Source organism: Schistocerca americana, chromosome 5 (assembly GCF_021461395.2).
Source record: "Schistocerca americana isolate TAMUIC-IGC-003095 chromosome 5, iqSchAmer2.1, whole genome shotgun sequence".
NCBI classification, from domain to species: domain Eukaryota; kingdom Metazoa; phylum Arthropoda; class Insecta; order Orthoptera; family Acrididae; genus Schistocerca; species Schistocerca americana.
Genome location: NC_060123.1, coordinates 438,517,428 through 438,544,255, shown reverse-complemented (window position 1 = coordinate 438,544,255; position 26,828 = coordinate 438,517,428). Strand labels below are relative to the sequence as shown.

Sequence of the window (26,828 nt, the reverse complement as noted above, 5' to 3'; positions counted from 1 at the left end):
TAAACAGCGACGTCCAGTTCTTCATTCTCACTCTTTCACCCAACCTTCCGTTTTCCCAACTCACTATAGATTTGTGTTGAGTATTGTCCAATAACATCTTTCTTTTTGATGTCATAAATAGTTGCTAGTCCAACATTGAACTCAGCAGCAACAGCCTTCTGCGAAGAACCTCGATTTAACTTATCTAAAATTTCGATCTTTTGCTCGATGTCTAGCGTAACGTGTTTCCTTTTAGAAGACATGATTTCAAACTGTAAAGAACGGTACAGTTTCAAATACAGTATGTAAAGCATTGTTTAACTAAGCAATGTTGCGCACGATAATTCATTGTGCACGTGTTTTTCGATGTGCGCCTGATTACTGAGAGGCCGGACTACTAAGGGCCGGATTAGCGAGAGTCTAGTGTACCACACCTCGTGAGTGAAGAGATAGTGGTACTCATCTCGCTACTAACGCAGAGAAGCAATGCGTATAACAGGCAGATGTCCTTAATTCAGCTGAGGTACTTAGCGTAATTAACCTGCAAGGACTGACAGTGACGCGACGCCGAACGTTGTCCAGGCAAGTGCCGCCGATTACGTAACGCGAAGGCGTGACATTGAGCGAAGTAGCGCTTGCGCGTAACCGCGCCGTCTCTATCTCCGCGCATGCGCGACGGCGCCCTGTGGCTCAGTTCGGGGAACGCCAGCCGTGTGGCCGCAGCGAGCAGCCGGCCAGCGTCTGCTCTGCATAACAACAGTGCCTCTGAGGTGGGTGGTGACGTCACACCATTACGCGCTCCGCGCAGTTCGTGCGACTAGGTACGAATGACACACAGGAAACACTCTATTTACCAAAATTGTCACTTCGTAACCTGTCGATAATTTAAAACACCTCGGTTCACGCATTTTCAAGTGAGAGCTTTTCAGTAAAAATATCTGTCAGCTTAAAAACTGCTAAATTTTATTTCTTTATTTGTTTGTTTAATCAGATGACGACCTTCAGGCCTTCTCTTACTTCAGGGCACGGTTTTTCACACCAAAATTTTTGGCACTAATATTATTTATTGTTAAATTCATAACGATAATAATATATCGTGAATTATAATAACGGAACCAAGATATTGCCCTGCAGCGGAAGTTTTTCGTGATTTATGTACCACACACGTACATACTACGCTCAAGAATACTTATCAGAGATTTGTCTGTTGTGTAATACTTTTCTGACTTTACGTGAAGTTTGTTATTTATTAAAAAAAAAAAAGTTCGTTAAATATAGAATTAACGTAGACTCTGACCACATATCAGTTATCACAACCTTTATTGCGTATTCAAATTCGTTGACTTCCTCAATTTTCAATTAAATTGTCACTTTCCAACCTAACCTACACCACAATCAAAATATCGGGACTGGAAGAGAGGGGGTTTGAGGTGACGCTATCATACTCCAACCGGCCCAGCTTTGGATACATTTAAGGCAGAAAAGGTTTTAGCAGTCACTGTGGCGATGAAGTAGTTAATGGTACTTAGTATTTCAACAGTGAGTGAGTTGCTAGGAATACCGATGGAGATGCAGTAGATGTACAGTAATAGTAACAACTAAACATAATGATAATGTGCACACGAGAGAGGGTACAAAGGCAAATAGTTAACAACATGTTGATTAAAAGAGGAACGCTGGTAATTTCGTCCTTTTTCACTGTATTTAGTAAACATTATTATATAAAAATCTTTTTTTCCACTTTTTCACTCATTTCCATAGAAATGCAGACTGCTGAAGACGTTGGGATACGGGAGTTCAAATGTGTAAGGGACTGTCAGATGTACTGTACAAAGGTATTCCCGTGTGGAAGCAGTATTTTCATGTAGTAATTCGTGCAATACAAGCAACAGTCATTCTCACAAACAACGTACTAGATCAGTATATTGCGCTACATCTTAATTTTCGTTGGTTCTGCATTTCTTTTCATTTTTTTAAAACTAAATCTTATCATTATTGTGCTGTTTTTCCCCGCGCATCATTCTCTATTTTCTTTCTTTTTTTCCTTCGTACGAGAACTGTTGCAATTTTGCGTCTCTGAGTTTAATTGTTGCGTATTGCGTTTCTTGCTATACTCAATTGTCTTATCTCTGCACCTCCTCTTCCAGAAGGAGCATTTTTTGCTGTAGTATACGCGACTGAAAAAACCGTTTCCTGACTTTGCTGTTGCTACCTCATTATCCTTGGTATTCTCGAATTTCTTTCCCTGTGGTGTTTGTGGATCCGGAAATGAGATCTATTCACATATTAGTCACATGGCTACCACACCAGTAGTCTGGGGACGAGGATTATGATAAGTATTACGCCGGTGTCTCTCAGATAAGTGTACTTTGATAACATCCTGACGCAACACTGTTGAGTGGGGCGATTGAGCAAATGCACGCAGATAACTATTGTGTTTCACGTTACCATTTTCATACGACCAATGTAAAACGTATTTAGTGTTTTATTCTGCTGCATAGACTCATACACTAACACACAATTTCTTCCTCACTGTAAGAATGCCGGAGGCTGTAAATATGTGTGTATAATCCGTCAGATAAGACTGTTTGTCCTTCAATGATAGCATAGGAGCTAAGCGGCAAATTGGTATGTACATTCAGATTAACACGCGAATCGTTGTCGTGGCGGCTTATGAATGCACGTCAGCCTATTAATAACGCCTGAAGTAGATTAGTAAACAGTCACGCTAAACTGAAGTTCATCGAAAAGTTTTTCGTGGTCTCCATGTTTTGTAAGTAGAATTTTTTGTGCGGGCCGGCAGCTGATAAAGTATTTTTCCTGTAACCAACGGTTGTACATCTACGTTCTTAATTTTTCTTGAATTTATTTGTTCACCACAAGTTTCGGGGTCGCAGCCCCACAGACATGGGCGCCTTACTTTGGGGACGACTGTAGCGTGCTTCCCAGTACGGCAGCGTTCACGGCACACTTTCATTTTGCTAATTTGAGATTGTTCTTCGGTGCCACGTTATTTTATGTGAACATTTTAACTGCAATGTGATGACAAAACTATTCCACCAGGTGTGCAAAATACGAGGGGTGTTCAATAAATAATACAACACACTTCTTTTCTCGACCAATTTCAGTTGGAAAAATGCAGAATTTGCTGCGGGACATCGTGGAATATTCCTGGCCCAGACCCTATTAGTTTCATGAAGTTCCGATAGGTGGCAGCGCTATATGTAGCCTTCAAAATGGCGTCTGTAACGGAAGCAGAAAGCTGTCATCGTGTGTATCTTTTAGCGGGAAACAAGAGCTCCGCAGATATCCATAGCCGTCTGCAGAATGTATAAGGAGACCTACCAGTAAAGAAAAGAACGGTGAATGTTGGGCGAGGCGCCCGTCACCATCGCAACGAGGTCGCGCAAACCTGTCCGATCTCCCGTGTGCCAGCCCGCCGCGCACGGCTGCGACTGATGCATTGATGGACTTTAGTGTGTTAGTCGCCACAAAAATGCAATGAACTTCTCCTAGACAACGCAAGGCCTCTTACAAGTCTGCGCACCCGAGAGGAGCTTTCGGAACTTTATTGGACTATTCTTCCTCATCATTCCTACAGCCCGGATCTCGCATCTTACGACTTCCATCTGTTCGGCCCAATGAAGGATGCACTGTGAGAGATGCAGTACGTGGATGATGGGGAAGTTACTGATTCTCTCCCTCGACCTTGAACGTGCCTAAGATCTTGTATGGCATTCTGGTCTCCCCTTCAAGCTCCAAACCTACGCCCATCTTATTAACTACATCCATCTGATCGCCTCCTTTCTTTCCCACCGTCCTTCCTATGTCACCATCCATAACACGGCTTCCTACACCTTCTATCCCTCTGCCGGTGTGCCCCAAGGTTCTGTCCTCTCCCCTCTTCTCTACCTCCTTTATACAGCAGTCATGTCACCGCCTTCACCCTCAGTCCACCTTTTCCAATACGCTGATGACACTGCCTTCCTTGTCCTCACCTCCACCCTGTAACGCTCCCAACACCTTCTTCAATCCAATCTTGACCGGTTCACCACTTGGTGTAACCAGTGGTTGCTCAAGGTCAATCCTTACAAGACCCAGGCAATCATCGTAGGCAAAACCATCCCTTCCTTCCGTCCCCTCGATTTCTATCTCACTATCTACAGTCGTCCTCTCAACCTCACCCCCACCCTCAAGTACCTTGGCGTCACCGTTGACCGTCGCCTCTCCTGAACTCCCCATCTCTGGATGATCCAAGCCAAAGCACGCTCCCGACTCCAACTCCTCAAGCTCCTTTCTGGCTGCACATGGGGTCTGGACTCCTGGACCCCTCCACTGTCCTCCACAGCTGTAAATCCCTTATCCGCCCCATCCTCTGTTATACCCATCCTGCCTGGATCACCGCCCCCCTACCTTCTACAAATCCCTTCAAATCCTGGAACGCCATGCGCTCCACCTCACCTGTCGCATCCGCCTCCCCTCCCCCACGCAGATCCTCTACAACCTAATCCCGTTCCCACACCTCCTCCTTTTCCTAGAATGGATTTGGATCCTTTACACCTCCCGCAAACTTGATCCCCCTCACCTGCTTGTCCCTCCCATCCTTTCTCACCCCCGTCCAATGCCGCACCTGTACTCCCACATCCCACCCGCACTCCACACTCCATACCCTTGCCCAACGTGGCTTCCGCCAACTCCCCCTTCCTGATGATGCCCTCATCCCCTCCATCTACCCCTCCTACCAACTTTGATCCTCTCCTTCCCACCCCTGTGTTTTCCCTGCAGGGGACCCTCTTTCCCTTCTCTCCTCCCTCTCTCCCTCCCTCCCTCCCTCCCTCCCTCCCCTTCCCCCAGTCTTCCACACCCCCCTCCCCTCTCCTCCTCCTCTCCCACCGGCATCAAACCCCTCGCCCACCTACCCGCACCTCTTCTCTTTTGCAGGTCCCCAGGTATTTCGCATGAACAGTGGATCTTCGTGCCCCAGATATCGTCTCCAGTGCTCATGGGTGTCTTCGCGTCAGTGCTTCAGTGTCTCTCCGTTTGTGCTCCTCAGTTCAAGTGTGTAAACTCTGTCTTCCCCGTTTGTGTGCAGTTATGAACGTTTTTATTTAATCATTGCGCCCGTGAACGGCGTCATTTATTTTACCATGTCTGTCTCCCGTTTTCATCCACCATGTTTGTTTGTTTTTCTCTCTTTATGTTTCCTGTCCGTATTCTCTGTGGCCGAAGAGCGGAGTAGATAGGCCGCTGCCGGCCTACCTTTCTGGTAAAGGTTTCAAAATAACAATAAAGAAAAAAAAGAAGAAGTTACTGATGCAGCAAGTACATCGAATGCGTAAGTACATCGAATTGAACTGAGAATACGTTGGAAAATTGGGTTTTGTAGCCCAAAGAGTGGGGAATAGTACAGTGCAATGCAATCCTGAATATAATCGACCTGCTTTCAGAAACAAAGTGTTGCATTACTTGTTGAACGTTCGTAGCACACGAGACAGGGGAAATGCTCTAAAACCTCAAAAAGGCAGGTTCTGACTCTTACCGAGTCATCAGTTTAACAAGTTTTGGTTAGAAAATACTGACGCGACTTATTTTCATCTACATCTACATGGATACTCTGCAAATCTGGCAGAGGGTTCATCGAACCACACTCACAATTCTCTACTATTCCAATCTTGTATAACACGCGGAAAGAACGAACACCTATATCTTTCCGTACGAGCTCTGATTTCCCCTATTTTATCGTGGTAATCGTTTCTCCATATGTAGGTCGGTATCAACAAAATATTTTCGCATTCGGAGGAGAAAGTTGGTGATTGGAATTTCGTGAGAAGATTCCGTCGCAACGAAAAGCGCCTTTCATTTAATGATGTCCAATCCAAATCCTGTATCTTTCCTGTGACACTCTCTCCCATATTTCGCAATAATACAAAACGTGCTGACTTTCTTTGAACTTTTTCGATTTACTTCATCAGTCCTATCTGGTAAGGATCCCACACCGAGCAGCAGTATTCTAAAAGAGGACGGACAAGCGTAGTGTACGCAGTCTCCGTAGTAGATCCGTTACATTTTCCAAGTATCCTACCAATAAAACGCAGTCTTTAGTTAGCCTTCCCCACAACATCTTCTAAGTATTCCTTCCAATTTAAGTTGTTCGTAATTGTAATTCCTAGGTATTTAGTTGAATTTGCGGCCTTTATATTTGACTGATTTATCGTGTAACCGAAGTTTAACGGATTCCTTTTAGCACTCATGTGGATGACCTCACATTTTTCACTATTTTTAGTTAACTGCCAATTTTCGCACCATTCAGATATATTTTTTCTAAATCGTTTTGCAGTTTGTTTTGATCTCCTGATCACTTTATTAGTCGATAAACAATAGCGTCATCTGCAAATAACCTAAGACAGCTGCTCAGATTGTCTCCCAAATCGTTTATATAGATAAGGAACAGCAAAGGGCCTATAACACTACCTTGGGGAACGCCAGAAATCACTTTACAGAAGAACTGAAAAACTGATAGCAGATGATGAAACCATTCTTCATCATGGTAATACAAGCACACACATAGTATAAGAAACAGCGGAGAAAAACCTGTAATTTATGCCTCATTGCCAATATTTTCCAAGATTTATCGCCTAACTGCCTAAAAGCGTGGACAACGATTTCGATCACCTCAAAAAGCTTTTTGAATCTTTCCCAAACCATATTTTTGAGGCGCCAACATAAGAATGGAAAAACTGTTTTCAGCGTTGGCTCGACCACATGCATAAGTGTGTAAATTTTAAAGACGAATTTTTTGAGAAACAAAAAAAAAAAAGGGAGTCAGCTGAAATTCTAATATATAACAACAGTTTTAACAGAAACGAGGGTACACTGCTAGTAAAGCGTGGTGGCGGGCTTTGGCTAGCGAAAGGAAGCGAAGACGGATGCTTGGAACTTGTAGGGAGGCGGGAGCGGCTGTTTCAAACGTGGCGCCGGCCCCACGTGCCTTATGACGTCACTCGGACTCGCGCCGAACTGGAGCTGCAGTGAGCTCCGCAACTCACCTTCAGCGCAAGCGGCGTTTCGACACACTTTGATTGCTGTCAGAGGCTGTAATTGTGCCTCCATAAACAGAAAACAGTACCAGCCCCGGCAATCAGAGGTTTGTACTCCTGACAACGATAGCGGAGGTAGCCATCGAAAGCTCCAGCATTTTATTCGAAAAAATTTTATTCATACAACGACTCTGACGACAAATAAATAGAACCAATAAAACTATATGCACCAAAAATGTTTTCTCCTTCGTTGTTTCTGTAAAATTTTAAATGGCGGCTGTCCAAAAATGATAAGTAGACATACCACAGCAATTAGGTTGGCAATAATAGCTATTAAAATTTTATAAATACATATTTTATTTCATGTATCATTTTAACACTGCCTTTTATTATGGACGAATATGTAACTAATGAAAAAGGTGAACTGATGAAGTGCAACAGCGCCGCTATAGTCACACCTTCTGTTGATAGATTGTTTACCTATCAGGCAAAAGAGAACGTCCCTATCATTGTACTGTAAGTTTTGTTCAACTTAGCTCATCGTATCTAAAAATGGTTCAAATGGCTCTGAGCACTATGGGACATAGCATCTGAGGTCATCAGCCCCGTAGAACTACTTAAACCTAACTAACGTAAGAACACCACACACATCTATGCCCGAGGCAGGATTCGAACCTGCGACGGTAGCGGTCCCGTGGTTCCCGACTGAAGCGCCTAGAAGCGCTCGGTCACTCTGGCCGGCCATCGTATCTACACTACTGGCCATTAAAATTGCTACATCAAGAAGAAATGCAGATGATAAACGGGTATTCATTGGACAAATATATTATACTACAACTGACATTTGATTACATTTTCACGCAATTTGGGTGCATAGATCCTAAGAAATCAGTACCCAGAACAACCACCTCTGGCCATAATAACTGCCTTGATACGCCTGGGCATTGAGTCAAACAGAGATTAGATGGCGTGTACAGGTACAGCTGCCCATGCAGCTTCAACACGATACCACAGTTCATCAAGAGTAGTGACTGGCGTATTGTGCTCGGCCATCATTGACCAGACGTTTTCAGTTGGTGAGAGATCTGGAGAATGTGCTGGCCAGGGCAGCAGTCGAACATTTTCTGTATCCAGAAAGGCCCATACAGGACCTGCAGCAGACGGTCGTGCATTATCCTGCTGAAATGTTGGGTTTCGCATGGATCGAATGAACGGTAGAGCCACGGGTCGTAACACATCTGAAATGTAACGGCGACTGTTCAAAGTGCCGTCATTACGAACAAGAGGTGACCGAGACGCGTAACCCCATACCATCACGCCGGGTAATACGCCAGTATGGCGATGACGAATAGACGCTTCCAATGTGCGTTCACCGCGATGTCGCCAAACACGGCTGCGACCATCATGTTACTGTAAACAGAACCTGGATTCATCCGAAAAAATGACGTTTTGCCATTTGTGCACCCAGGTTTGTCGTTGAGTACACCATCGCAGGCGCTCCTGTCTTGTGATGCAGCGTCAAGTGTAACCGCAGCCATGGTCTCCGAGCTGTTAGTCCGTGCTGCTGAAAACGTCGTCGAACTGTTCGTGCAGATGGTTGTTGTCTTTCAAACGTCCCCGTCTGTAAACTCAGGGATCAAGACGTGGCTGCACGATCCGTTACAGCCATGCGGATAAGATGTCTGTCATCTCGACTGCTAGTGATACGAGGCCGTTTGGATCCAGCACGGCGTTCCGTATTACCCTCCTGAACCCACAGATTCCATATTCTGCTAACTGTCATTGGATCTCGACCAACGCGAGCAGCAATGTCGCGATTCGATAAACCTCAATCGCGATAGGCTACAATCCGACCTTTATCAAAGTCGGAAACTTGATGGTACGCATTTCTCCTTCTTACATGAGGCATCACAGCAACGTTTCACCAGGCAACACCGGTCAACTGCTGTTTGTGTATGAGAAAACGATTGGAAACTTTCCTCATGTCGGCTCGTTGTAGGTGTCGCCACTGGCGCCAACCTTGTGTGAATGCTCTGAGAAGCTAATCATTTGCATATCACAGCATCTTCTTCCTGTCGATTAAATTTCGCGTCTGTAGCACGTCATCTTCGTGGTGTAGCAATGTTAATGGTCAGTAGTGTAGTAACTGGTGCTATTTTGTTTTATTTCGTTGTTTTCCTGACGATTTTTCACTTAGTTGTCAAAGTTATATTTAACATTTACGTAAAATGATATGCACTCACCTGTCAAAAATAACTGTTGTGCAAATATGTTACATCTAAATTTCTTATTTAAGATAGGAGTGTTTTATATACACTGTGTAACTTTATATTTGTTTCTATAATTTTATGAGGTCATCCGAAGATTACCAGGGCACGAAACGAGTAATGAGGAACGAAAGAAACTGGTCTAAAAACTGCTTTATCATGTTACCTTCCATTAGGAATGTGGAATTCACTCAACGACTGTGATATGACTTTCAAAATGATGGAGCACAGCAATCAGTCGTCCTTTCCTTTCAGGTTTTATGAAACCAAATCTTGATTTCGTCTAGTGCCTAGCCGTTGTCAATGCACTATTTCAGAGTTTCAATACATGTCCTAGTACGACGTTCCCCTGTTGATCGAGCTTTTGTCACAGTTTCGTTCGCCGGCCGTTGTGGCCGAGTGGTTCTAGGCGCTTCAGTCTGGAACCGCGCTGCTGCTACGGTCGCAGGTTCGAAAGCTGCCTCGGGCATGGATGTGTGTGATGTCCTTAGGTCAGTTAGGTTTAAGCAGTTCTAAGTTCTAGGGGGCTGATGACCTCAGATGTTAAGTCCCATAGTGCTCAGACCCAGCCACAGTTCGTTCAAGATATTTACAGTAGTCTTGAATGAACTGTGACAGAAGCTCGAACAACAGGGGACCGACGTTCTAGGGCATGTATTGAAACTCTGAAATAGTGCTGTGATAATGGCTAGGCACTAGACGAAATCTAGATTTGCTTTAATAAATCCTGAAAGGAAAGGACGACTGATTGCTGTGCTCCATCATTTTGAAAGCTAAAACATCTATTACCTTTTTTCCGAAATCATCAAGCTTTTTTTTAAATTCCTTATAGTTTCTTTTGATAACAGTGGTCACACATCACTACCAAGACTTTCAGTTAAATTCACAAAATTTTAAATAATTACAATCTTTTTGTAATATGTGATACTTCTCGGCTGTGTTCCTAAGGGTTAACCCCTATGGATTTCTTTGCGACCTTATTGTCTGTAAAGAAGATTTCAGCCAGGAAAACGCAGGAATTCATTGAAGGACCATAGCTGTCGCGAACCACAAATCTGACACTGTTCGTTAGATCACAGGTAGAACCGCAATGCCTCGAGCCTTTTGCTACACCTTTGACATAAAGGCAAAAAACCGCGACCTGGTCCGGTCAAGATTCACTGCTCTCTGGCGTTGCGACGCTTTTTCATTTTATTGACGTCCCCGCCAGATACGAACTCATCTGTAGATGGCCAGCTCACAACTCCCACAATTGCCACAAGATGACAGTCCAAATGCCAATTAAATATTGAATGCTTAACAGCACATATATTACACATTCATCACTACTATAATTATAAATTACATACACAAACATTCCTCAGAAACCGGTCTCTCTATCAGTGGCAACCATATCAGAATGCCTACGGTAATTCTTGAGATTAGCCTTCACATACAGTCCGAAAATATAGCGTCGGGCTTTAGTAATATCTATAAATGTTTTGTTCCAATATCTATTTAGCATTGGCTAGTACAGACATACCAGTGATTACATATACATATATATAAATATACATAGTTACAGATAGGAATCTTCGTATTGTTTGTGCTTCAAAAACTGAATATCCAGTCCTTCAATCCAGCGCACAGCATCTGGAGTTGCCAGAGGGTAGCCCTCATCATCACTGTGACAGGCTCGAATCTTGCAGTCACTGAAAATGTGATGAAAATCTGGTTTGGAGCTTCACAGTCACAGTCTGGATTGGGCAGCTTTTACACTTGTGGAGAGCATCTCTACACCGGCCATGTCCCGTTCTGATTCTGTTCAGAGCATTCTAGGTCTTGTGTGGTAGTGGGATCTGCTTGGAAATCTATCAGTTGTAAAGATATTATGGAGGCGCAATCTGTGACTGCTTCCCATCGACTTTTCCATTCGCAAAGACTTTTAAAATCCTCCCATATATGTCAGTAGCATCACGCAACGTTGAGTGGCGCAGTTTTAGCCTTTTAAGATTCAAAAGTGACAAGTCACTAAGCTCGAGTTGACCAGGATTAGCGAGCGAGGTAGCGCTGTGGTTAAAACACTGAACTCTCATTCGGGAGGATGACACTTCAAACCCGCATCCGGCCGTCCGTGTTTAGGTTTCCCGTGATTTCCCTAAATCGCTTCAGGCAAATGCCGAAATACACTACTGGCCATTAAAATTGCTACACCACGAAGATGACGTGCTACAGACGCGAAATTTAACCGACAGGAAGAATCTGCTGTTATATGCAAATGATTAGCTTTTCAGAGCATTCACACAAGGTTGGCGCCGGTGGCGACACTTGCAACGTATTGACATGAGGAAACTTTCCAACTGATTTCTCATACTCAAACAGCAGTTGACCGGTGTTGCCTGGTGAAACATTGTTCTGATGCCTCGTGTAAGGAGGAGAAATGCGTACCATCACGTTTCCGACTTTGATAAAAGTCGGATTGTAGCCTATCGCGATTGAGGTTTATCGTATCGAGACATTGCTGCTCGCGTTGGTCGAGATCCAGTGGCTGTTAGCAGAATATGGAATCGATGGGTTCAGGAGGGTAGCACGGAACGCCGTACTGGATCCCAACGGCCTCGTATCACTAGCAGTCGAGATGACAGGCATCTTATCCGCATGGCTGTAACGGATCGTGCAGCCACGTCTCGATCCCTGAGTTAACAGATGGGGACGTTTGCAAGGCAGCAACCATCTGCACGAACAGTTCGACGACGTTTGCAGCAGCATGGACTATCAGCTCAGAGACCAGGGCTGCGGTTACCCCTGACGCTGCATCACAGACAGGAGCGCCTGCGATGGTGTACTCGACGACGAACCTGGGTGCACGAATGGCAAAACGTCATTTATTCGGATGAATCCAGGTTGTGTTTACAGCATCATGATGGTCGCATCCGTTTTTGGCGACATTGCGGTGAGCGCACATTGGAAGCGTGTATTCGTCATCGCGATACTGGCGTATCACCCGGCGTGATGGTAAGGGGTGCCATTGGTTACACGTCTCGGTCACCTCTTATTCGCATTGCCGACACTTTGAACAGTGGACGTTACATTTCAGATGTGTTACGACCCGTGACTCTACCCTTCATTCGATCCCTGCGAAACCCTACATTTCAGCAGGACAATGCACGACCGCATGTTGCAGGTCCTGTACGGGCCTTTCTGCATACAGAAAAAGTTCGACTGCTGCCCTGGCCAGCACATTCTGCAGATCTCTCACCAATTGTAAACGTCTGGTCAACGGTGGCCGAGCAACTGGTTCGTCACAATACGCCAGTCACTACTCTTGATGAATTGTGGTATCGTGTTGAAGCTTCATGGGCAGCTGTACCTGTACACGCCATCCAGGCTCTGTTTGACTCAATGCTCAGGCGTATCAAGGCCGTTATTACGGCCAGAGGTAGTTGTTCTGGGTACTGATTTCTCAGGATCTGTGCGCCCAAATTCCGTGCAAACATAGTCACGTGTCAGTTTTAGTATAATATATTTGTCCAATGCATACCCGTTTATCATCTGCATTTCTTCTTGATGTAGTTTCCTTAAAAGGTCACAGCTGATTTCAATTCCCATTCTTCCCTAATCTAAGCTTGTGCTCCGTCTCTAATGACCTTGTTGTCGACTGGAGATGTTAAAAACTAATCTCCTCCTCCTCCTCCTCCTCCTCCTCCTCCTCCTAGACTAGGATTGTTGGAGATCTTGCGGAATTCCCTCATTAGGGCTTAGACATGTGTAGATCAGGAGGCATTATACCAGTCAGCATTAGAAGCCAACGAACTGGAGTAGATCTGACTGCGCCATATGTTGCGCGAGTTGTTGTATTCAGTTTGCTGTCACCACGTCCTGTACGATGACTGTTCATCCAAACAGGCGCACAGTACTCAGCACTTGAATACCCCGAACCCAAGGCTGAACACCACAGGTTGGTTGCTGAAGATCCTCATGTAGTTGCTAATACCTTATGGAGAATGTTGTTTCGAGTCCTCCGTTTTTGAGCCAGGTTCAGAAAGTGCTGCTTGAACAATAGTGTACAGTACAAGATGAAACGAAGATATTTTGTGTTCGAATTATGTCAAAGAATTCTGCGAATGAAACAACTACTTTACTAGCACCAGTCATTGATTTATTATGTCCACAGCGCTTTTCAAAGGTTTAAACCTCCATCATCAGATGGATTTACACGTTTTAGTACGACATATGTGTGGGTTTTGTGAAGTTATGCTGTAACGTGTGCCACTGTCTAGTGTAGGTTCAAAACAGTATTTCAGAACACGGTTTTGAGGAGGTTTTTTGACTAAAAACTAAATGTATATCTAAAGGTGAAAATAAACAACCAAAACAGAATAGGATATAAATAAATCAGTGACTGATAACAGTAAACTTGTTATTTAATTCGCAATAACAGTCACGGTAAGGCCTATCCTAAACTTCCGCATTTGATGAATTTTGCCTCTGAAACTACACACATCAAAAAAAGTTTTGCATCACCTCTGTCCCGAGAGTTCCGGAACCTGTACAGAAAATTGGAATAAAGGTCAACGTAAACATCATTTCCGCCATTTTTATTGCTCATGAAAATCACACATTGCTTGTTGTACTACCATACAGCGATATCTTCAGAGGTCGTGGTCCAGATTGCTGTACACACTGGTACCTCTAATACCCAGTAGCACGTCCTCTTGCATTGATGCATGCCTGGATTCGTCGTGGCATACTATCCACAAGTTCATCAAGGCACTTTTGGTCCAAATTGTCCCACACATCAACGGCGATTCGGTGTAGATCTTTCAGAGTGGTTGATGGGTCACATCGTCGATAAACAGTCCTTTTCAATCTATCCCAGGCATGTTCGATAGGGTTCATGTCTGGAGAACATGGTGGCCACTCTAGTCGAGCGATGTCGTTATCCTGAAGGACGTTGTTCACAAGATGTGCACGATGTGGGCGCGAATTGTCCATGAAGACGAATGCCTCGCCAATATGCTGCCGATATGGTTGCACTATCGGTCGGAGGGTGCCATTGACGTATCGTACAGCCGTTACGGCGCCTTCCATGACCACCAGTGGCGTACGTCGGCCCCACATAATGCCACCCCAAAACAGCAGGGAAACTCCAACTTGCTTCACTCGCTGGATAGTGCGTCTAAGGCGTTCAGCCTGACCTGGTTGCCTCCAAACACGTCTCCGACGATTGTTTGGTTGAAGGCATGTGCGACACTCATTGGTGAAGAGAACGTGATGCCTATCCTGAGTGGTCCATTCGGCATGTTGTTGGATCAATCTGTACCACGCTGCAAGGTGTCGTGGTTGCAAAGATGGACCTCGCCATGGACGTCGGGAGTGAAGTTGTGCATCATGCAGCCTATCGTGCACAATTTGACTCATAACACGACGTCCTATGGCTGCACGAAAAGCATTATTCAACATGGTGGCGTTGCTGTCAGGGTTCCTCCGAGCCATAACCCGTAGGTAGCCGTCATCCACTGTATTAGTAGCCATTGGGCGTCCTGAGCAAGACATGTGATCGACAGTTCCTGTCTCTCTGTATCTCCTCCATGTCCAAACAACATCCCTTTGGTTCGAGACACCTGGACATTTCCCTTGATGAGAGCCCTTCCTGGCACAAAGTAACAATGCGCACGCGAGCGAACCGCGGTATTGACGGTCTAGGCATGGTTGAACTAGAGACGAGCTGTATACCGCCTTCCTGTCGGTCTAATAGGTGCTGCTTATGCATGGTTGCTTACATCTTTGCGCGGGTTTAGTGACATGTCTGAACAGTCAAAGAGACTGTGTCTGTGATACAGTATCCACAGTCAACGATTATCTTCAGGAGTTCTGGGAACCGGGGTGATGCAAAACATTTTGAAATGTGTACATTCTGATTCACATTTGCCAAACGATTATTTAAATGGAAGTAAGACACCTCTGTTCTACTCAAACTGGATTGAACTTACAATATAGTAATATATTATTATATTTCCTGACAACAACAAATGATGCAATTTATTATACACTCCTGGAAATGGAAAAAAGAACACATTGACACCGGTGTGTCACACCCACCATACTTGCTCCGGACACTGCGAGAGGGCTGTACAAGCAATGATCACACGCACGGCACAGCGGACACACCAGGAACCGCGGTGTTGGCCGTCGAATGGCGCTAGCTGCGCAGCATTTGTGCACCGCCGCCGTCAGTGTCAGCCAGTTTGCCGTGGCATACGGAGCTCCATCGCAGTCTTTAACACTGGTAGCATGCCGCGACAGCGTGGACGTGAACCGCATGTGCAGTTGACGGACTTTGAGCGAGGGCGTATAGTGGGCATGCGGGAGGCCGGGTGGACGTACAGCCGAATTGCTCAACACGTGGGGCGTGAGGTCTCCACAGTACATCGATGTTGTCGCCAGTGGTCGGCGGAAGGTGCACGTGCCCGTCGACCTGGGACCGGACCGCAGCGACGCACGGATGCACGCCAAGACCGTAGGATCCTACGCAGTGCCGTAGGGGACCGCACCGCCACTTCCCAGCAAATTAGGGACACTGTTGCTCCTGGGGTATCGGCGAGGACCATTCGCAACCGTCTCCATGAAGCTGGGCTACGGTCCCGCACACCGTCAGGCCGTCTTCCGCTCACGCCCCAACATCGTGCAGCCCGCCTCCAGTGGTGTCGCGACAGGCGTGAATGGAGGGACGAATGGAGACGTGTCGTCTTCAGCGATGAGAGTCGCTTCTGCCTTGGTGCCAATGATGGTCGTATGCGTGTTTGGCGCCGTGCAGGTGAGCGCCACAATCAGGACTACATACGACCGAGGCACACAGGGCCAACACCCGGCATCATGGTGTGGGGAGCGATCTCCTACACTGGCCGTACACCACTGGTGATCGTCGAGGGGACACTGAATAGTGCACGGTACATCCAAACCGTCATCGAACCCATCGTTCTACCATTCCTAGACCGGCAAGGGAACTTGCTGTTCCAACAGGACAATGCACGTCCGCATGTATCCCGTGCCACCAAACGTGCTCTAGAAGGTGTAAGTCAAATACCCTGGCCAGCAAGATCTCCGGATCTGTCCCCCATTGAGCATGTTTGGGACTGGATGAAGCGTCGTCTCACGCGGTCTGCACGTCCAGCACGAACGCTGGTCCAACTGAGGCGCCAGGTGGAAATGGCATGGCAAGCCGTTCCACAGGACTACATCCAGCATCTCTACGATCGTCTCCATGGGAGAATAGCAGCCTGCATTGCTGCGAAAGGTGGATATACACTGTACTAGTGCCGACATTGTGCATGCTCTGTTGCCTGTGTCTATGTGCCTGTGGTTCTGTCAGTGTGATCATGTGATGTATCTGACCCCAGGAATGTGTCAATAAAGTTTCCCCTTCCTGGGACAATGAATTCACGGTGTTCTTATTTCAATTTCCAGGAGTGTATAAAAAATGTAGATGTCTGTGAATTACATGCGTTATACTTTGTGTTATATTTAATATTGTGCTTAAAAAGCCATACGGTAAATAAAATAAATACATTATTTTAAAATCTTAGACAACAGTGACTCATTAAAACTGAGGGTGACGAGAAGTTACTTAAACGCATGGGTGGTTGTGGTGTGAGGTGGGTGGGGGGGCAGGGGGGGAGAGCCAGACTCCGCGCTGCGCCTGCATGAGTAGCTTGTTAGTGCCATCCACCACCCGGCATTAGACGATCAGCTGTTTTGTCGCTGGGCATAGCTGCCAACTTCGTACTGTTCGAACTACTACTTTGATTTTCATAGTCACGCAGCGATGCGAGGGAGACTCTTTCAGCGGCCTGAGTGCTTGATGCATGACCTACATAAGCGGCGGGGAACGCGGCACAGCGTACGGCTGGTTGGCTGAGTCGTTCAAGGTCGCGCCATGTCAGAAGCTCTGACGCAGGTTGGCAGTCAGCCAGAGCGCGTGGCCGCACAGCTGTGACGTGCGACGCCGGCGGTTCCACTCGACCGCGTCACGGCAGCCGGGCAATTTATTTCTTATTTTCTGTTTTCCCGTGGGACTACCTGAGCTAAATGGTGCGTATAAGCTGGCTGAAAGCCAGTGTTAGTGGTAATGAAATTCTAAAACCCCATCGGAATACGGTACGCATCGGAAAAGTAGACTGGCTGCTGTAAATTTCGCGATAATATATAGTGAGGATAGCACAGCTTTCTTAGTGAAATAAACTGGGTGAAGTTGCGTGCTAAAGGTGGTTGAACCATGGTAGTCTGATACTTTTGTACACCCGTTGCCTCACGAGCGGCAGTGGCGCAACATTTAAGGCAAAGCCTGGAAAAAATATATCAGTTTCTTGGTCAAGTTACAGTGTTATGTGGGGATATGAACTAACCACCTGCAGACTGGGAGACTCAAGTGATTAGAGAGGTATTAGGGACAGGGAACCGTAAGAAATTACGTTAAATGTTTCTCCGAAAACTACCCAGGTCAGTTAATCGGAGAAGAGACTCGTGACGGTAGTAAATAGGTCTGAACTTTCCGCAGGGCATAGACCAGAGAATCGGTGATAAAGCCATTATAGTGTCAATGAATATGGGTCTCAATAAGAATGTGAAGAAAGATAGGAAGATATTTCTGTTCAGAAAGTTCACCAACAAAGGCGTTTTAAATAACCTGAATTGTCAGTATCAAACATTCGTCTCTCAGGCTGAAAATGTCCAGTATGAAGATCAAAGATCAAGACTGCTGTGAAACTTGGCAGCAATTGGCAGCGGTCGTAATGTTTTGTCTGATCAGTGTATATGAAATCCGGCGAAGAAAGTAAAACAGTGAAAATCAGCAAGCCATTTGGCATGTGCGTTTTCATTTAATACGAGAATTACATGCGACTAACAGGATAATTAGTACGTGGAATATTGCAATAACAGCTAAGAAAAGCAACGGAAAATCTACGATGGCTGCGACAGGTGGAACATCAGCGCCCTTGGTGGGTTAATGTATGGTGCAGCATTATGGGAGGAAGGTTAATTGGCCCCCATTTTATCGATGCCAATCTAAATGGTGCAATGTATGCTGATTTCCTACGTAATGTTCTACCGATGTTACTGCAAGATGTTTCACTGCATGACAGAATGGCGATGTACTTCCTACGTGATGGATGTCCGGCACATAGCTCGCTTGCGTTTGAAGCGGTATTGAATAGCATATTTCATGACATGTGAATTGGTAGTCGAAGCACCATACCATGGCCCGCACGTTCACCGGATCTGACGTCCCCGGATTGCTTTCTGTGAGGAAAGTTGAAGGATATTTGCTATCGTCATCCACCGACAACGCCTGTCAATATGCGTCAGTACATTGTCAGTGCGTGCGCGAACATTACGGAAGGCGAACTACTCGCTTTTGACAGGAATGTCGTTACACGTATTGCCAAATGCATTGACGTTGACGGACTTCATTTTAAGCGTTTATTGCATTAATGTGGTATTTACAGGTAATCAAGCTGTAACAGCATGCGTTCTCAGAAGCGATAAGTTCACAAAGGTACATGTATCACATTGGAACAACCGAAATAAAATGTTCAAACGTACCTACGTTCTGCATTTTAATTTAAAAAAGCCTACTTGTTACCAACTGTTGGTCTAAAATTGTGAGCCATATGCTTGTGACTATTAGAGCGCCATCTGTCACAAAGCAAAAAAAGTGGTCCAACTAAAACATTCATATTTCTTTACGTACTACACGAATATGTAATAAAAATGGGGGTTCCTATTTAAAAAAAACGCAGTTGATATCCGTTTGATCTATGGCAGCGCCATCTAGGGGGCCACCCATAGCGCCATCTGGTTTCCCCCTTCAAGCTAGACAAGTTTCGTCCTTTGTAGTTTTTTCGTTTGACGCTTATTTCGTGAGATATTTGGCCAGGTCACGATCAATGGACCACCCTGTATACTGACCTCTGCTCAACTTCACGTCGTACATAAACTTGACGTGGTTCGGATCTTCGTTTTCTTCAGCTTCTGAGAGTGTTTGGGGGTCTAAGGCGCTGCAGTCATGGACTGTGTGGCTGGTCCCGGTGAAGTTTCGAGTCCTCTCACGGGCATGGGTGTGTGTGTTTGTCCTTAGGATAATTTAGGTTAAGTAGTGTGTAAGCTTAGGGACTGATGACCTTAGCAGTTAAGGCCCATAAATTTCACACACATTTGGACATTTTGAGAGTGCTTGGGAACAGGGCGCACGTTGAACTTCAGACAGCTGCCTGAGCAACCAGCAGGTACTCTAGCATCCGCAGAAAACATGACAGGTACATGAAATACTGTCAATGTGAAAGTTGCGTCGCTGGGAGAGTCCCCAGTACACTAATACTATGGTTTGCTTACAACACGTCTTCGCTTAGCAGCCGACCAGCAGCAAGGGAAAGAACTCTTTATCAGTGGGGAACTGGCGCTTTATCGTGTTCAGAATAGTGCCTTCAGCCGATAACAGTCTCGTGCTTTCCAAAAGAAACACGGGCTGCCACAAAATAAGAGCCTAGTCTCGAGTGCAGGTTTTTTCTTTTCTTAGGAACCATGATGCAAGGCTAGTTGCTGAGGGCGAAAACACGCGATGTGTAAAAATGCTTGTGATGTCACAAGGAGAAATTTTTTTTGGAAAGGAGGAGCTTTATCATTTTTTTTGGGCAGGATTTTGGATGAGAATCAATTACGCCATTGGCGAACTGACAGTTCTTAAACAACGACTGGCAGCCATGCCTCGTTTGGCGGGAAGGAAAGAGCAGGCTTACGATTCGGACAGAGAATTCGGGAATTCCACGTGGTTCTTGTTGATGAATGGATCGCTGTTGCCTGCTTTCTCCACACGAGCAGCCGGCCGGGTGTCCAGAGTGTGTGTCGACGGAAGGACGACGCATCCAGTACTTCGCAGTGCAAGTCGCCACAGCAGCACACTGCACGTCTCAAGGTGATGATCTGCAGTGAGCATTAGTAGCAGTACCGGCTCCTTCGGACAATCCTTTTTCAGAATGTAATCAGATCATTACAGTTATCTTCCTACATCCACCACCGCACTAGTAGATACACACGTATTTCAGTCTGTCAGGCAGACAGTAACTGTGTTCATTTAGTTGTTGTTGTTGTGGTCTTCAGTCATCAGACTGGTTTGATGCAGCTCTCCATGCCAACCTATCCCGTGCAAGCTCCTTCACCTCCCAGTACCTACTCCAACATACATCCTTCTGAATCTACTTAGTGTATTCATCTCTTGGTCTCCCTCTACGATTTTTACCCTCCACGCTGCTCTCCAATGCTAAATTTGTGATCCTTTGATGCCTCAGGGCATGTCCTACCAACCGATCCCTTCTTCTAGTCAAGTTGTGCCACAAACGTCTCTTCTCCCCAATCCTATTCAATACCTCCTCATTAGTTACGTGATCTACCAACCTAATCTTCAACATTCTTCTGTAGCACCACATTTCGAAAGCTTCTATTCTCTTCTTGTCCAAACTATTTATCGTCCATGTTTCACATCCATACATGGCTACACTCCATACAAATACTTTCAGAAACGACTTCCTGACACTTAAATCTATACTCGACGTTAACAAATTTCTTTTCTTCAGAAACGCTTTCCTTCCCATTGCCAGTCTACATTTTATATCCTCTCTACTTCGACCATCATCAGTTATTTTGCCCCCCAAATAGCAAAACTCCTTTACTACTTTAAGTGTCTCATTTCCTAATCTAATTCCCTCAGTATCACCCGACTTAATTCGACTACATTCCATTATCCTCGTTTTGCTTTTGTTGATGTTCATCTGATATCCTCCTTTCAAGACACTGTCCATTCCGTTCAACTGCTCTTCCAAGTCCTTTGCTGTCTCTGACAGAATTACAATGTCATCGGCGAACCTCAAAGCTTTTATTTCTTCTCCCTGGATTTTAATACCTACTCCGAATTTTTCTTTTGTTTCCTTTACTGCTTGCTTAATATACAGATTGAATAACATCGGGGAGAGGCTACAACCCTGTCTCACTCCCTTCCCAACCACTGCTTCCCTTTCATGCCCCTCGACTCTTATAACTCTCATCTGGTTTCTGTACAAATTGTAAATAGCCTTTCGCTCCCTGTATTTTACCCCTGCCACCTTTAGAATTTGAAAGAGAGTATTCCAGTCAACATTGTCAAAAGCTTTCTCTAAGTCTACAAATGCTAGAAACGTAGGTTTGCCTTTCCTTAATCTTCCTTCTAAGGTAAGTCGTAAGGTCAGTATTGCCTCACGTGTTCCAACATGTCTACGAAATCCAAACTGATCTTCCCCGAGGTCGGCTTCTACCAGTTTTTCCATTCGTCTGTAAATAATTCTCGTTAGTATTTTGCAGCTGTGACTTATTAAACTGATAGTCCGGTAATTTTCATTTAGTTACAAATTCTAATTTAAAGATCAGTTGCGTCTAGAGGGCACGTTCTTAAAACTTCCAAGTAAATTTAGGACTCAGCATATTTACTTCGTGAAAACCGTATAGTGCAGATTTGTAATATTAACTTAGTATTGTCAGAGAGTCAGAGGCATTTCATGTTTATGTTTTATTTGAATAAATTAATCTGTTCGTTTAAAACTTATTTCTGTTAACACCTTCAGTTAACACTTTGCCGTCCGCACGTCTCTTACAAATTTATTCGCTTGGCGCCGACAGCGCTAATTCGGCTTATCGCCGGCCGCTTGTCACCTTTCCATTGATGACAAACTTCAAACGCATTGACTTTCGCGCGCTTTAGTTTTTCCGGAAATCCTCTGTTTTCCGTATCGTTCCATAAACTCGAATTTTCTTTTCAAATAACTTCTCTGCAATTTCTACTCTGTTATAATTATTATCCACGTAAAGGTGATGCCACTTTCCATAAGAAGGTGTCAATAGTTCCACCACTGTTTTTGCTAAAGGTTGTCCAGCGCCGGAATATATCTTGAATGAGGAAACATATCCCGTATTCGAATCACACAGCATCCGAATGAGTATACTATATTTCGTAATTTTCGACGGATTGTAAACTTTAAACTTTAACTGTCCACGCCACGGTATCATTCCTTCATCAGTTGAGATGTTTTGACTTAGATTAAACGTTTCTTTAAACTTTATGCAAAAATAATCAATTACGAATTGCACTTTGAGAAGCCGGTCAGCATTATCCGGTTTATTGTTGCTGTCGGAAAAATGTAAAAATTATAATATTTGTCTGAATCGGTTGCGAGACATCGTTTTGCGAAACATCGGTGTGTCTAGCAACTGATTCGTTGAGCAGTAATAATCGATCCTTGTTTTTTTTTGCGATTCCCATAAGGATAGCTAGCCCAAAACATTTTCTACGTTCGGGTCCCGTCACGTCGACAAATTTTGCATTTTTTTCCAGTTTCCCTCTATTGAATTTTTAACTGTAATATTTGTTGGGTTTCGTTGCTAATATATTCAAATAGATCGTTCCCAGTATATAAGTCTACGATATCCACGACGCCCTGTGTATCTTTGGGAAATATGTATGGACCCAGAGATCGTTCAAATCTATTATTGGTCCTCAGTAAATCATAGTCTGTCTTCTTCGTCTGGTTCATCGGAGTCAGTTGGCAAACATAGCGTTCGCCGAATTCTTCTTGGGCGTATTTCACTATCTTCCGACGATTCTGCTTCACTTTCAATTCAGTGTCTTCTTCCCAATCGGCCAAGTCGTCTGGGCCGGCCGCGGTGGTCTCGCGGTTCTAGGCGCTCAGTCCGGAGCCGCGCGACTTCTACGGTCGCAGGTTCGAATCCTGCCTCGGGCATGGATGTGTGTGATGTCCTTAGGTTAGTTAGGTTTAAGTAGTTCTAAGTTCTAGGGGACTGATGACCACAGATGTTAAGTCCCATAGCGCTCAGAGCCATTTGAACCATTTGAACCAGACAAGACGTTCGCGCATTCATAATCGTATCGTCTCTTTCGTTTGCTATGATGAAAGTTGTTACCTAAACAAAACACCAACAGAATGAAAAAGATACTAAAGTGCTGTCACCGGCCACTGAGCGTTACTATGCTCACGACACTACTGTAGTGTCGCCGGCCGTTGACCGCTGTTTCACGCACAACACCATTGTGATGTCGCCGAGCGGCACACTGTTAATTACATTTCCACTATTATGCAATTCTCCACTTTAGGATCCACAACTAGGGCTTTAACATTTCACCAAATTATTTAATCCGTTTGCGCACAGTAATTCATGTTGGTCCTTAAAGTTTTGTCTGCCTCCTTATTAATTTTCTGAGTCAGGTTAACAAACACATGCGGCGTTTTGTAACAGGCGACAGAAATTGTGTCCAATGCGAGTAAATCAATATATGTAGTACCAGAACATTTATAGATCGCTGGATCGGTCCTTCGAAAAATTCAAAGTGGTCTGCAAGCTCGCCAAATATAACAACTCTTAGCATCCTATCTATAGACAAAGTTAAAACCGCGACTCTACAAGGAATTATCGGCGACATGAAATGATGTGAACAAGGGTCTGTGCTGCAATAAGTGCAGATGAAACTGGACATTCAGTATTGTCTGTCCGAAATCACCTTATAGCACTTACCAGTTGCAATCGCCACAATTGTTAATACACCTGTCCCACTGTGAGGCAAAATCGTCAATGCCCTCCGGGAAAAATGTTGGCGGTAGCCTACGGAAACATGATTCTACGCAGGAGTGCTCCTCTCTGTCTGAAGCAAATCGACGTCTACGCATGTCTTCCACACCTACATCTACATGGATACTCTGCAAATCACATATAAGTGCCTGGCAGAGGGTTCATCGAACCACCTTCACAATTCTCTATTATTCCAATCTCGTATAGCGCGCGGAAAGAATGAACACCTGTATCTTTCCGTACGAGCTCTGATTTCCCTTATTTTATCTTGGTGATCGTTCCTCCCTATGTAGGTCGGTGTCAGCAAAATATTTTCGCTTTCGGAGGAGAAAGTTGGTGACTGGAATTGCGTGAGAAGCTTCCGTCGCAACGAAAAACGCTTTTCTTTTAATGATGTCCAGCCCAAATCCTGTATCATTTCTGTGACACTCTATCCCATATTTCACGATAATACAAAACGTGCTGCCTTTGTTTGAACTTTTTCGATGTACTCCGTCAGTCCTATCTGGTAAGGATCCCACACGGCGCAGCAGTATTCTAAAAGAGGACGGACAAGCTTAGTAGGTCTGTTCCATTTTCTAAGTGTCCTGCCAATAAAACACAGTCTTTGGTTGCCTTCCCCACGACATTTTCTGTGTGTTCCTTCCCATTTAAGTTGTTCGTTATTGTAATACCTAGGTATTTAGTTGAATTTACGGCTTTTAGATTAGACTGATTTAATGTGTAACCGAAGTTTAACGAGTTCGTTTTAGCACTCATGTGGATGACCTCACACTTTTCGTTATTTAGGGTCAATTGCCCAATTTCGCGCCATTCAGATATCTTTTCTAAATCGTTTTGCAATTTGTTTTGGTCTTCTGATTATTAGTCGATAAACGACAGCGTGGCCGCCTCCGGTAGCTGAGTGGTCAGCGCGACAGTGTGTCAATCCTAAGAGCCCGGGTTCGATTCCCGGCTGGGTCGGAGATTTTCTCCGCTCAGGGACTAGGTGTTGTGTTGTCCTAATCATCATCATTTCATTCCCATCGACGCGCAAGTCGCCGAAGTGGCGTCAAATCGAAAGACTTGCACCAGGCGAGCGGTCTACCCGATGGGAGGCCCTCGTCACACGACATTTCGTTTTCAACGACAGCGTCATCTGCAAACAAACGAAGACGGCTGCTCAGATTGTCTCCAAAATCGTTTATATAGATACTGAACAGGAAAGGGCCTGTAACACTACCTTGGGGAACGCCAGAAATCACTTCTATTTTACTCGATGACTTTCCGTCAATTACTACGAACTGTGACCTCTCTGACAGGAAATCACAAATCCAGTCACATAACTGAGACGATATTCCATAAGCACGCAATTTCACTACGAGCCGCTTTTGTGGTACAGTGTCATAAGCCTTCCGGAAAACTAAAAATACGGAATCGATCTGAAATCTGAAATCCCTTGTCAATAGCACTCAACACTTCATGTGAATAAATAGTTGTGTTTCAGAGAAACCATGTTTTCTAAACCCATGTTGAGTGTGTCTCAATAGACCGTTTTCTTCGAGGTTATTCATAATGTTCGAACACAATATATGTTCTAAAATCCTGCTGCATATCGACGTTAACAATATGGGCCTGTAATTTAGTGTCTTTCTACAGGGCTCCAAAAATATGGAAATCGCATGGAGGGAGATCGGAACTATATGGATGATGCGCAAGGGCTTTGCAGAGGGCCGACATGTTGCCAATATTGTTTCGAATACGCTGCCGAAGTTTCGCTGGGAAGCCCTTACACTTTTTCCAACTGTCTCTATCTCTCCTTATATGATTTTCATATATTTGGAGCCCTGAAGAAAGACATCCTTGGCCGGCCGGGGTGGCCGAGCGGTTCTAGGCGCTACAGTCTGGAACCGCGCGACCGCTACGGTCGCAGGTTCGAATCCTGCCTCGGGCATGGATGTGTATGATGAACTTAGGTTAGTTAGGTTTAAGTAGTTGTAAGTTCTAGGGGCTGATGTCCTTAGAAGTTAAGTCCCATAGTGCTCAGAGCCATTTGAACCAAAGACATCCGTGGCTGTCGATTTACTTCAGACGAAGAGGTGTAAGTGTGGGTACAATCACGTTTCCCTAGGCAACAGTAAGCAATTTTCCCTGAAGGCATTAATCATTTTGTCTCACAGTTGGGTAAATGTACTAACAGTTATGGCGGTTACTTTCGAAATATACTTTTTTCCAGCTGCCTCATTTTCAGTTGACTGCCCTTTATATTTGATCAAGTTAAATACATGCTATATGTCGTTGAAATTCTCCAGAGGTTCTTTCCAACGACACAGAAAAAATATACGTTCGGTTAAAAATACAAAGTTGCTATCATAATTTGCAGTTCAAAAATTACCTGCGTACGTCATGGTTTGGTTTTGTTTAATGAAATCACGAGAAGAAAGAATGGCTGTATGGTGTGACGAACACTAATACTAAAAAATAAACTGAAGGCAACCGACGGCGGTTTCCAAACTGTGCTTCAATATTTGCGAAATGCGTGATTGTCTGAGCTGACTTTATAGTTGAAACTGGAAATCCTGAGCTTCTGACTTAGCTATGCAGGATCTATCGCAGCGCTGACTCATGCTTTTATTTCTATCTGATTGACGAGGCAGCGGACCGTTGCTTCGATCATCGCCGAGACGCAGAACCTCTTCCTGCGGTATTTCCGTATCATGACGCACGTGCGACCTGCCGCGGACACAGGAGGCCCGTTCTGCCGTCTTCCTCGATTTCCATAAATCGCTTAAGACGAATGCTGGGATAGTTCATTGCAGGGGAGCAAGGTCGATTTCTTTCATCCATTCCAACTTGTGCTCCTCTGGATTGACCTCGTTCTAGACGGGACTTGAAACCTAATCTTTAATTCTTCCAATAC

At 44.9% G+C, this 26,828-nt stretch overlaps 1 protein-coding gene across 1 annotated transcript in view; it reads left to right on the top strand.

Moving 5' to 3' along the window:
• Positions 1 to 655: 655 nt before the first annotated feature.
• LOC124615541 (uncharacterized oxidoreductase YjmC-like) overlaps positions 656 to 26,828 on the top strand; it is a 263,830-nt gene continuing 237,657 nt past the window's right edge. Inside the window, exon 1 of the mRNA XM_047143510.1 lies at positions 656 to 749. The gene's annotated coding sequence lies outside the window, so the exon portion shown is untranslated. The remainder of the gene's footprint in view (positions 750 to 26,828) is intronic.